Below are 12,779 nucleotides of genomic sequence, written 5' to 3' on the forward strand. Positions count from 1 at the left end.
CCTGAGCCTGTGTTACCCTGTGATCTGCCTGTCTCTGTGTACCGAACCCTCAGCTGGACTGTTAACCACTACTCTCCCGGATTGCCCCTCTACTTATTGCCTGATCTGTGTACCGAACCCTGGACTGTTAACCACTTCTCTCCTGGATTGTCCCTGTACTTACTGCCTGATCTGTGTACCGAACCCTGGACTGTTAACCACTTCTCTCCTGGATTGTCCCTGTACTTACTGCCTGATCTGTGTACCGAACCCCGGACTGTTTAACTACCACTTTGCTGGACTATCTTGATTATACCTGCCTGATCTGTGCACCGAACCCTGGCCTGCTTAACCACCGCTCTGCTGGATCTTGTGATACCCTGGTTTCTACCTGCTTGTTCCCTAACCTCTGCTTGTATTTTCAGCTCTGCTTCTGTGGATCCCAAGACACCCACTTCCAGCCTTGGTACCCACTATCCTACCGGAAGCCCGTGCCTCCGCGTGCCCTCAGCCTTCCGTACCCATTTCAGGGGGTCTGGGTGCGCGTGGTCGTAAGGGCGAGCCGCTCTCGGCATCTCGGCCTCGGTGAGTATTTGTCCGTGACACTACGACTATATACTCCTATTTTGACAACACATACACTTTAAATACTAAGTCCATATTTCTGACCATGTTTCATGTCACACCCATATTTAGGGTATACCAAGAGACATGGTCAGAGTCCACAGCCCCTACCTCAAACCCTCCTCCTTACAGAATCAAAGGATTCTGCTCCCTGCTGGTTCCTGTCATATTTGAATTCAGCATGGATGTGCATGGTCCCGCTTGCTCAACTTCATCATTCATTCACAGGGATCTGTAAATGGAAGACTACAAGTCCCATCTTCACTCACAGCAGAGTGACTAGTAGTTCTCAATGAAGCACAAGTGTGATAATGCCACCACGCTTGTAGACTATTGATATCTCTTCCGACTCCATACCAAAACCTTCCCTATCATCTGAGGCGGAGAGACTCTGCAAGCAATGGAAAGGCCTTTTTACTTTCTTGAGCTGATCAGCCTAATGCAATATGTTAAGTTGGTCACAGATATTAAAGGGCAGTCTGATGTGCAGGCAAGATTCAACCACCCCCCCAGGCATCTGTAGTGCAACCATTTGTGTGTTTACTATATGTAGCACTAGCCTTGCAGGAGCTGCTGTAGATTAGACAGGTTCTTTCCCAAAACAGTGCAAAGGCAGCCAGACACACAGCAGCAGTCCATTCACTCTGGCTCGGAAATCAGTCTAGGGGATGTCTTTTTGTAATTTATTGCTCAAGAAACTTGTAACAGAAGAGGGTAGAGGGGTGTGTGATACTCCAAAGCGTCAAGCACAACTTGAAGATGACACTTCTCTATCAGTGGCAGTAGCACAAAGACAGTTTGACTAGTACAGTCTGTAGGTGCACAGCTGAAGACCATGCAGAAACATATAGCATAAGTAATTGTAGACTAGGACAGTTTATGGGTGCACAGCTGAAGACCATGCAGAAACATGCACAAGTAGTTGTAGACTAGGACAGTCTATGGATGCACAGCTGAAGACCATGCATAAACATATAGCACGAGTAGTTGTAGACTAGGGCAGTCTATGGGTGCACAGCTGAAGACCATGCAGAAACATATAGCACGAGTAGTTGTAGACTAAGGCAGTCTATGGGTGCACAGCTGAAGACCATGCAGAAACATATCACATGAGTAGTTGTAGACAAGGACAGTCTATGGGTGCAGAGCTGAGGACCATAAGACTGTTTGCAGCACAAATAAGCAGGCTGGAACAGTTCAAGCATCCCCAACTGGAGACCATGGATAAGCTGCAGCACAGGAATTAAACTCTACTAACAGATCCTGGGGGTAGAGAACAAGACCAAGGGCTCTGCCCATAGGAGAGTAGTCCAGCAGCCAGTCCAGAGGTATTCCAGGGGCAGACAAACCCCTGAAGCTTGCAGATCAGTTCCCTCTTTGCCCACATATCCATCCCTACGGGTGGAAACAAGACAATCTCCTCAGGGCTCCAGAAACCATCAGCCACCATCTGGGCACACCACCCTAGGAATTGGCCAAGCCATGTTAAATATTCAGGCTGATTATCTGAATTCTTCTTCTCTAAGCTCTATAAATGTCTTCTAGGGGGAAGCAATTAAACACCCAGCTTGTGAAACCCTGAACAGACCAGAGTAAACAATTATTGCTCCTCTGATTACAGAGAAAGCCAAAAAATAAATGTATTTTTTGGCTAACTAGGAGGGCGCTACATAGAGAGGCATGGTAAGCGTGTTTCAGAAATCCCCATCATTGGTTTATCAGGCAGAAAACAATATCAATGAAGGGAAGCAATCCAATCCATTCCATATCCACAACCCTTAAAAAGTCTTGGCCAGCTTGTCTGCTGTTGCCCATAAATTAAAATCTATGAGCACATTTACTTTCTTACGGTGGCAACAGAGCAGTCCTTTACCACCTGTTAGCTGCTTTAAAATTCGTATATGACTCCCCGATAATGGAGCACAGCGGGGGGGGGGGGGGGGGCGGGTAACATAGAATATTGGAGTTACCAATGTCTGTACTGGAGGAGAGGGTGGTCAATGAAGTTTAGAGCAATACCTTCATTTTAAGTCCTAGCTAGACCTAAAGACCTAACAATGTTTTGGGTTTTTTTTACCACTTCAGAAACTCTATCGAGAGACTAGTCAGCTTGACGTTCATTCACTGTCTCCAGCACGGTCTCACATCATCGTGGTATAAACTTCCCTTTTTTTTTTCTCTTCCCCTTTTTCTTTCTATTCCTCCAAACTTTAATTTTTTTTCCATATACAAATGGGCAAAAACTAAAAGATACAGTTAACATCTGTATCTGATTTACAAAATACATACTTTCCCTACCCATTTCTCCCTCTCACTCCCCCCCTCCCTACACCCTATTTGGTTTGCCATCACCCATCCCTCCTATTTCAAGCCCTGCTGCCCTCCTCCATCATCCTTTCCACATATTTCCCCGAAGCCTTAAAATCTATCCATCTTCCCCAGATACTGTTATATCTTTCTACCTGTCCTATGTCTCTACTGCTTAAATATTCCATTTTACAGATGTAGTCTACTCTTTCAAACCTCTCCTTTATATCTGGTTTTCCTACAGATAACCATTTCTTTGGTATTAGCCCTTTTGCAGCGTTTAACAGAAATGGGGACAATGTTTTCCTATAGTGCTTTTTTGTATCTTTTGTATCATGAAACAGACACGTCTGTGGATTGTTTAATATCTTTTCACCAGTTATCGCTCCTATATATTCTTGAATTTCCTGACAGTAATCTTTTATTTTTGGACATTCCCACCAGATGTGTGTCATTGTACTGATTTGTACCGATTTGATTTTCCCTCCAACATTGTGGGGATATACTGTATCCCGTTGGTATTTATGAATTTTCCCTGGCGTTATGTACCATCTCACAAAAAACTTGTAGTTCATTTCTATTGTGTTTATGTCCATTGCATAGTTATATACTGCTCCTATCATTCTCTTTACTTGTTGTTCATCCAGTTTTATACCCATTTCTTGTTCCCATTTTCCTATATAAGGGAGCGGACCCTGTCCTTCTAAATCTGTCAGAATTCCATATACTTATGATATTCCATGTTTTAATGGTGTTTGTGTCCTACAAAGTTTTTCTGGTGGATTCAGCTTCTTTCCATCTCTAATTGGTTGGGGTAGTGTGTTTACCAAATGTGTTAATTGCAAATATTCCCTCTCACTAATCTTCCACCCATTTATGTACTTTAAATCCTGTAATGTTTTTATTTTCCCTTGTTCAGTGATATCCTTTAATTGTGCATTTCCCATTCGGCTACCGAAAAGTGTCTACTTCCTTGGAGTAAAAAAATTGTTCCTGTAAGTGAGATTAATGGTGAGTTGTATTTCCATTTTCCCTGTCTATAAATTAAATCCCATATTTTAAATACGTTTCTAGTCAGGTCATGTGCTTCTAAGTCTAGTGTTCTGTGCTTCCATGGTACCCGTATATTCTTGTGCAGTAGTGTCCTGCTTAAAGTGTTTTCCATCTTAACCCACTTTTTCTCACTTTTTTTGGTCACCCATTCTACCATTCGTGAAATAATAACTGCTTTCTAGTATCTATTTATGTCCGGTGCTGCTACACCTCCATGTTTTTGCGATGTATATTTTAGCATCATTGTTTTTATTGTTCTTAAAAAACTTTGTGGTATTGCTATTGGTATCATTTGGAATTTATATATTATTTTTGGGAGGGTCACCATTTTTGACATGTTTATTCTTCCCATCCTGGATAGAGGTCTCATCGATATATTCTGAAATTCCGTTTTGATCTCATTCAGTAATGGGATATAATTAGCCAAGTATAACTTTTCTAATGCAGGTGTCAGCTTAATTCCTAAGTATGATAGTTCTTTTCCCACCCACGTGAATGGGAATTCCCTATGTAGTGCAAGTTCTTTTTTTTCTTCGCCTATATTTAATATCTCTGTTTTTATGGGATTGATCTTAAAGTTCCAGAATTCCCCATATTTTTTTAGTTCTCTCATTGAATTTGGCAATGTCATTCTTGGTTTAGTTACATACAGTAAGATATCATCTGTGTATGCTGCCACCTTATGCTCCTCCTCTCCCACTCTTGCCCCTCCTATATCAACACTGTTCCGCAAAGTTGCCCGGAGTGGTTCTAGTGACAGTACATACAGGAGTGGTGAGAGCGGGCACCCCTGTTTTGTTTCGTTGAACATTTCAAAAGGTGGCGACATACTTCCTTTAACCCTTACCATCACCATAGGGCGACTGTATAGATTTTTAATCCAGCGCATGATTTTAGGTCCCAATCCTAGATGTTGGAGCATGTCCATCATGAATCCCCAGTCTATCCTGTCAAATGCTTTCTCTGCGTCAATTGACAGTAGTAGCGTTGGGGGTTCCCTGTTTTTTCCCTTTCACTGAATTAACATTGTTCTTATACTATTATCCCTGCCCTCTCTACCAGGTATGAACCCTGTTTGGTCTGTGTTTACCCATTCTGGCATCAAATTTTTTAGTCTCGATGCCAGAATTTTTGCATATAATTTTGTATCAGCGTTCAGCAACCCTATGGGCCTATAATCAGAATAGATAGTTTTATCCTTTCCCTTTTTGGGTATTATTGTAATATGGGCTAGTAATGACTCTCTTCTTATTTGTTAATTTTCCCCTATTTTATTCAGGTAGTCGCACATTTTTGGTATTAATTTATTTTGAAATTTTTTATAGTATTTCATCTTAAACCCATCTGGTCCTGGGCTTTTCCCTATAGGTGTTTCTTTCAATGCCTTTCTGATTTCATCTTGTGTAATTGGTTCATCTAGTTCCTTCAGTCTTTCTGCTGGAATTTTTGGTAATTTGGCATCTATTAGATATTCTTGTGTTTTTATTCTTCTTTTTTCTTCTTCCTTTTGTGTCTCTATGTTTCGGATCGAGTATAATGCACTATAGTATGTTTGAAAGGCCTTTGTGATATCAGTTGTTTTATATAACATCTCTCCTCTCTCGTTTTTTATATCCTTTCTATATAATTTAAAGTCTTATTTCTTAAGATTTTTGCAAGGTGTTTCCCTGGTTTATTTCCCCATTTGTATCTCTCCTTTACTACTCTGTTAAATACCTTTCTTGTTTCCTGTTCCATCAAATCTTTTAGTTGGTCTCTTTTTATAATTAAAGCCTGATGGATTTCGGCTTTCGCTTACTTTTTATGCCTTTGTTCCAATTCATATATTTCTTTTACCATTTTTCCCATAGTATTTGTTCTCTCCTTCTTTTTTCTTGCCCCAATAGAGATCCACTTCCCCCTAATAAAAGCTTTATGGTCTTATGATATAGTTGCCTTTGTTAATTCTGGTGTCTCATTCAGCAAGAAATATTGTTCAATTTAACTTAATACAATCTTTTCTACTTCTACATCTTCTATTAAGTCTTCCTTTAATCTCCATGGGCCTTTCCCCTGTTCTTCCCCTTTCAATATCATCTTCATCATTACTGGGGCATGGTCCAATTGAGGTTTCTATTACAGCCTCCAGAACTCTATGCTCCACCAATATATAATCCAGCCTGGAGTACGTGTTGTGCACTGCCGAGTGGTATGTATAATCTTTTATGCTCGGATAATGAATTCTCCAAACATCAACCAATTAATGGTTATATATTTTTTTCTTTACCAATCTTAGTTGATTATTTTCCTTATCCAGTGCACCAGACGTACTATCCAGTTTATGGTCCATGGAAAAGTTAAAGTCTCTGGCCAATATTAGGTACCCCTACATAAATTCCATCAAATCGTTTAAAATTTCTTTCAAATATTTTGGGGAATTTATTGGGGCAATATACATTTGCAAGTGTGTACTTCATCCCCTGTAAGGTCCCCTTCAAAAAAAGGAAGCGACCTTCTGGGTCTACTTTTTTTTCCTCTAAGATGAAACTGACCTTTTTCCCTAATCCTATTGCTACACCTTTTGCCCTTCTACTTGGAGAGTCTCCATAATACCATATTGGGATGGCCTTTGAGTATAATTTAATGTTTGAATCCTGTGCAATAATGTGTCTCTTGTAGAAATATTATTTCTGCAGCATATCTTTCCAGTTCCCTTAGTACCATATGTCTCCTTTCTGGGGTATTTAAACCTCTTACATTATATGTCAAAAACATCTTACTATTCATGTTTCCTTTTTCATCTCCATCTCCCCCAGGCCCCCCCTTCCGGAGAACCCCCCCATATCGGAACCTGAAGGGCAGCAAAACACTCTAAAATTCACAAACCATATCCCCTCCCCTCCTCCCTCCCCCCCGACCCCCTTCCCTCCTCCCTTTCCCCCCAACCCCCTCCCCTTCCCTTTTGGTGTTTAGACCTCATGGTCTTCGAGCAGGTTTCTATTTCTTTTTTTGGGGCCTCCCTTGCCCCCCCCATGCTCTCCTCAGCCTGAGGTGGTGTTCTGTCAGGCGCTGTAGCTCAACCTTCCCTACTATCGGAGAGGTGGCTATGAAGCTACGAAGTATCCAAATCTCCTTCCCCCATATATGTGTCCTTTTCCCCTTCTTCTATCCTCCCGCCCCTGCCTCCCCCCTCCCCATCCCTCCCCTCCACCCACCGTCCCGTACATTTCCATTTTTATTGAGTCCATTTTGTTTTTGTCGTTTTTGTTATATTTTTCTCTTGGGGATCAACTGCCACTGTTCTTCTTCTTGTATATTTCTTTCTTGTCTTGGGGTTATCTCTCTAATGCCCCGTACACACGGTCGGATTTTCCGATGGAAAATGTCCGATCAGAGCGTGTTGTCGGACATTCCGACTGTGTGTGGGCTCCATCGGACATTTTCCATCGGATTTTCCGAAACACAAAGTTTGAAAGCAGGCTATAAAATTTTCCGACAACAAAATCCGATCGCGTCAATTCCGACCGTGTGTGGCCTGTTCCGACGCACAAAGTGCCACGCATGCTCAGAAGAAATTCCGAGACGGAACAGCTCGGTCTGGTAAACTTAGCGTTCGCAATGGATACAACACTTTCGTCACGGTGCAATGTTAAAAATGGTTTAATACAGCGCACTCTCTTCTTCTTTATAATGTGAGAAGAATGAAGTAGTTTTGCTGCTCATATTCATACAGACTTCTCACAAACTTCTTTCTTTATTATTTAGCGGGATTCCCTTAATATATTTAGATTTGTCACATCTGACATTTTTTTTGTGTTGGTATTTTTTGTTTTGTTTTTAAGGCAGATTATTCTTTTTTTGGTTTGTCTTTTTTTCAAGGCTGATCTTTGTTTTATTGTATTTTTAGTTTTACTCCAGAATATTTTTGTGTGTGTTTTGTGTGTCAAGTTACCACAACACCATTGATATCTTGTATTATTTAATCTGTAGGAGATTGTTTGGTGTTGTTGTCTCTTGTTAATTTCACATTGTACTTTAAAAATGTACCTGAATCGTCACCAACAAACTGTCCTTTTTGGATGAAAACACACATAGGAGAGTATCATTTTCCCCAAAAATTCATTTATTAAGGGCTCACAACTAAACAAAGAGGGAGGCAACGCTGGAGAAACAGCAGAAATGGCTGAAGCCTTGGACCCCCAGGGCACACATCAACTATTTTCAAGCAAAATTGGTGGCCTGAGGAGTCCATATATAAGGGAGTGCAGTCTGGTCCATAAGTCCCAGAGAGCCGGAAAGCAGCAGATGACATCTGTGTCAACAGGCTGTGGTCATACGAGAGACTGCATCTTTTGTCAGGCCAGACTGAACCCAGGGTCATCATTCTCTTGTCTTCTTTCCACGCTTCCTTCCACGCTGTGGCTGTGGTGGTGGAGTTGTGGCAGCAGGAGGAGGAGGATGGTCCAACTCAATCACGTCAGTCTTGGGTGTTAGTTCCCCACTCGCCCCCTTACTTAGGACTTTATAAAGCAGGTCCTCACATAGCTTGCGTTGACCCTCCTGCATGCCCTGCAGTTTTGTGGCAGCCATGAAGGCAAAGGCCTCTTCAGGAGTGGGTAAGGCTCTGAGGGACGCAGAAGCCTCCTGAATAAGCCTGAGTGAAGAATCCTGCATGTGAGTCGCCTTCCTCACTCTTTTGTATGGAAGGCGGAGGGGAGGAACCTGCGATTCTGTCAGGCTGCGACTTGTCCCAGGCTTCTCCTGGCTGACACTTAGCCCTGCCTCCTCCTGGCTGACACTAATCCCTGCCTCCTCCTGGCTGCCACATTCCACAGCCTCCTCCTGGCTGAGGTCTTCCTGTGTATGAAAAAGGGACATAGTTTTAGTTTTTTAGTCATCAATCACACACAATTGTCACCTCCTGACTGTTGCAAATTGAATGTTAACAAATATAACAGACTATCATTCTGAGCCCAGCATTTTTCATTCTTGTCCCAATTTTGGGTGCCCACTACTGTCTATTGATATGAAAAACACTTTTTTCAATCAGCAATTAGTGATCAATAATAACATCTAGTAAACATCATTTATTTATTGACCAGAAATCTGTAGAAGAATGCTATACCTGACTCCAGCTGGGCTTCCCCACTTCTTCCTGGCTGGAAGGTCCAGGTTGGACATTGGAAGCCTCAGCTGGGGTGGAAGGAGGAGTGGAAGGAAGAGTGGAGAGGGATTCCCTGACTTCAGTCTGGTCTGACAGAAATCGCAGTCTCTCATAGTACCAGAGCCTGGGGACATAAACGTCATCTGCTGCAGCTCCGGATCTCTGGGAATCCGTGACCTGCTTGCGCTCCCTAAGATAAGTGCTCCTCAGACCACCAATTTTGGCTTTTAAATAGGGGATGGTTGCTGTGGGGACCACTGGCTTCACCAACTCCAGCAGTTTCTCCAGCGCTGCCTGCCTTTTTTGTTTATTATTGTATTGGGGGTGTTTTATCTGCCACAGACAGGGCAGCTCCCTGTATTTGTCTATGAACAGGGGGAGGAAATTGTGGTCGTTGAAGCCATCCATTTTCTCTGCAAGACACAAAACAAGACAAACCCTAAGGTCAGGCCAAACTCTCCTAATCTTGTTACAATATAGGCTTCAATTTCGAAGCTGTATAGGCCCAAGTTTAGATCTTACCTTCGTTATCACGATCGGGGCCTCTGATGCTCCTTCCTCCGCTCACAGATCGTACGTAATACGCAAGCGTGTTACGCTTTATACACACTGCGCATGCGTGTAACTCCGCCCATCCCTGACGTTCTTTCTAGTCAGGGACCCTTTTCGTTCGTTCGAGCCCCTTTTCGTTCGGCGCAGTGGGGGAAGAGCACATGGCGGATGCACAGCAGGTGTGTGCTAATTATAGCAATGAGGAGGAGGAGGAGGAAAGCCCGGAGCCGGAAACGTCCGGATCCAGAAGGAGACGATTTAAGGCCTCAAATATGTCCTTTGGGGAGATGTTGGAGATGGTGGACATCCTGAAGAAGGGCGACTATGACGGGAAGTATGGACCTTACCCCAACCCCAATGTCAGAAAGGCCAAGATCATGGCGAAAGTGGTCAAGAGTCTGCAACGGCATTTCGGGGTACGACGATCGAAAGATCAGCTCAGGAAGCGGTGGTCGGACCTCAAATTAAGAGAGCATGAGCAGTACAGAAAGATCCGGAGAGTGCTGCAAAAAAGAAAGTAGTTGTCCTGTGTTCCTATTCTTTATGTTTATTACGTTCGTGCTGCTCCATGTGCTTTTCTTACAAGTGTACATTTTTAAATGGCAACTTTCATGTTCATGGGCACATTATTCGTTCGTATCAAACATTCTTCTTTTGGCCTATAAAACACCATTGTTTTGGCCATATGCATTTGGCCACATTTTTTACGCCCTACTTGTATGAAACTAATTTGGTTGTGTAGATGGCTTTGTTACTAGAATGAAATGCAAACTAGATTCTGTGTAAGGAGAGGACACTCAGCAGCAGTTTTCACATCTGGACGCTGGAGCACTAGTGTGGGACCCCAGAACACCCTTTTTATTAGGGGTCCCACACAGGTGCTCCAGTGTATAATATAGGGGTGACTGTGAAGCTTGTACAAAACAGGTAAAGTATTGAAGCTTGACAAAGGACACTGAAAATGCTGCATTTTGGAACTCTGCCAAAATAGACAACTGTACCCCACTTCCAAGCAATGTTTCCTATTTATAGTTCTGCCATCAAATATCTGTGTGCTAAGTATAGCATTTTTGTTTTACATAGGGTAGAAAAGACTCGGAGGACACCCCTCATCCGAAGAGACCACAGACCCCCCACCTCTGGAAGAAGGGGAAATACCCCCAACCCAAGAAGAGCAGGAGGAAGAAGACGTGGTGGAAATTGTCACCACAACAGGTGAGTGTCTGCGACCACAGGCTCAGGTAAGAGATGGATGCCGGCATATTTTGATACCTGTTTTTTTTTGGTTTCTCTCTTTTTAGGTGATCGTGATTTTGTGGATCCAGATCCTTTCACATCAGAAAGTGCCCAGATCCTGATCGGGGAGATCATGGGCTGTAATTTACAATTGGAAAACCTCAAGAAAAACATCAATGATGTTATTAAAAAAAATAAAAACATCATTGATGTTTTGGGGCGAGTTTAAAACCCCTCCAAATCCCTTTGTTTTTTGGTGTGCTACAATGTTAAAAATGTTTTAGCGATTTTTAGAAACGCCAAATTTGGAGGATGCACAGTGTGTCAACATGTGCTATCTGCCATCACGGGAGATCAATGGACGCGTTTTGGGGGGTGCAACCCCTTCCTCAATAATAAAGTAGCTGAGAGGAAGGGGTTGCTCCCCCAAAACATGTCCCTTGATCCCCCGTGATGGCAGCTAGCACATGTTGACATTGGGAAATTTGTGTGCATCTTCCAAATTTGGCTTTTCCTGGGGTGATTTCACCCCATCTGAACGCAATATCAAACACAGTTCCTAAATACTCATGCCTGATATTGCCTTCAAGTTCTACCAAATGTGAACTTTGTAAGTTCTAGATTTGTGTCTTTCTTGTTGGTTTTACACATGCCTGTTTTATCTTAAATGGACATTTATCTTTTTTATAATGCTACCCCAAAAATTGTTATACAACAAACATGTTGGTTTGTTTTAAAAACCTTTTCTAAATGCACATGTGCTTGTGCAAGTATTAAAAAGATTGTTAATCAAGAATGTGTGGATTATTGTCTCAACGCTACAACACTTTTGTGGTGATGTAATTGCTGCTTTATGTGAAAATGGGGGTTATTTTTTAAAAAGTAAAAAGTTAAAAAGTTATGTAGAACACAGCACGCCAGGATTATATGATTAAGTTTATACTCCTCCATATGGATGGGTGTCAGAAATAGGCGGAACCGGCTGGCCAGGATTCCAAATGTGTTCTCCACTACTCTTCTGGCTCTGGCCAGCTGGTAATTAAAAACCCTCTTTTCCCGGGGTGAGGGTCCTCATCGGGAATGGCCGCATAAGATGGTCCCCCAGCGCAAATGCTTCATCCGCAACGAAGACAAATGGGAGTCCTTCCACATTCTCTTCTGGAGGTGGCAAGTCCAAGCTGCCATTCTGGAGACGCCTGTAAAACTCCGTCTGGGCGATGACTCCACCATCAGACGTCCGGCCATTCTTCCCCACGTCCACATACAGGAAGTCGTAATTAGCCGACACCACCGCCAACATCACAATACTATTGAACCGCTTGTAATTATAATAGTACGACCCTGAGTTGGGTGGTGGGATGATGTGGACGTGTTTCCCATTAATTGCCCCTCCGCAGTTAGGAAAGTCCCACCGCTGGGCAAAGTGGGAGGCCACAGTCTGCCATTCCTGTGGCGTGGAAGGAAACTGTTGAGGAAAACAAAAAAAACTTAGTATTTTTGCACATAAACATGGAAAGCAGATTAGACACAAACATTCTTGGCCAACATCCAGATAACATTTATTAAGGGGAATTTTACAACACCAAAGTATAAGGTACACCTATCATATTCCCCCCCCCCCCTCTCATGGGCCATTTCTAACATTATAGGGGGGGGGATCTTGGACAGGTATCCCTCTTCACTTCATTGAGAGATGAATGCCTAAATACAGGGTATTACTTGGAAATGCCCCTCCTTAGTTACACTATTGGCAGCCCACTGGACAGGTAAGAAGTGTCATAATACAAAGATATAAATACACATTGTACACATTTGAGCACATTTGGACATTTTGCTATTACCTATCAAGATAATAATAGGATACAAAAACTTTAAACAGTACCAT

The sequence above is a fragment of the Aquarana catesbeiana genome, linkage group LG08, assembly GCF_042186555.1.
Source record: "Aquarana catesbeiana isolate 2022-GZ linkage group LG08, ASM4218655v1, whole genome shotgun sequence".
Lineage (NCBI taxonomy): Eukaryota > Metazoa > Chordata > Amphibia > Anura > Ranidae > Aquarana > Aquarana catesbeiana.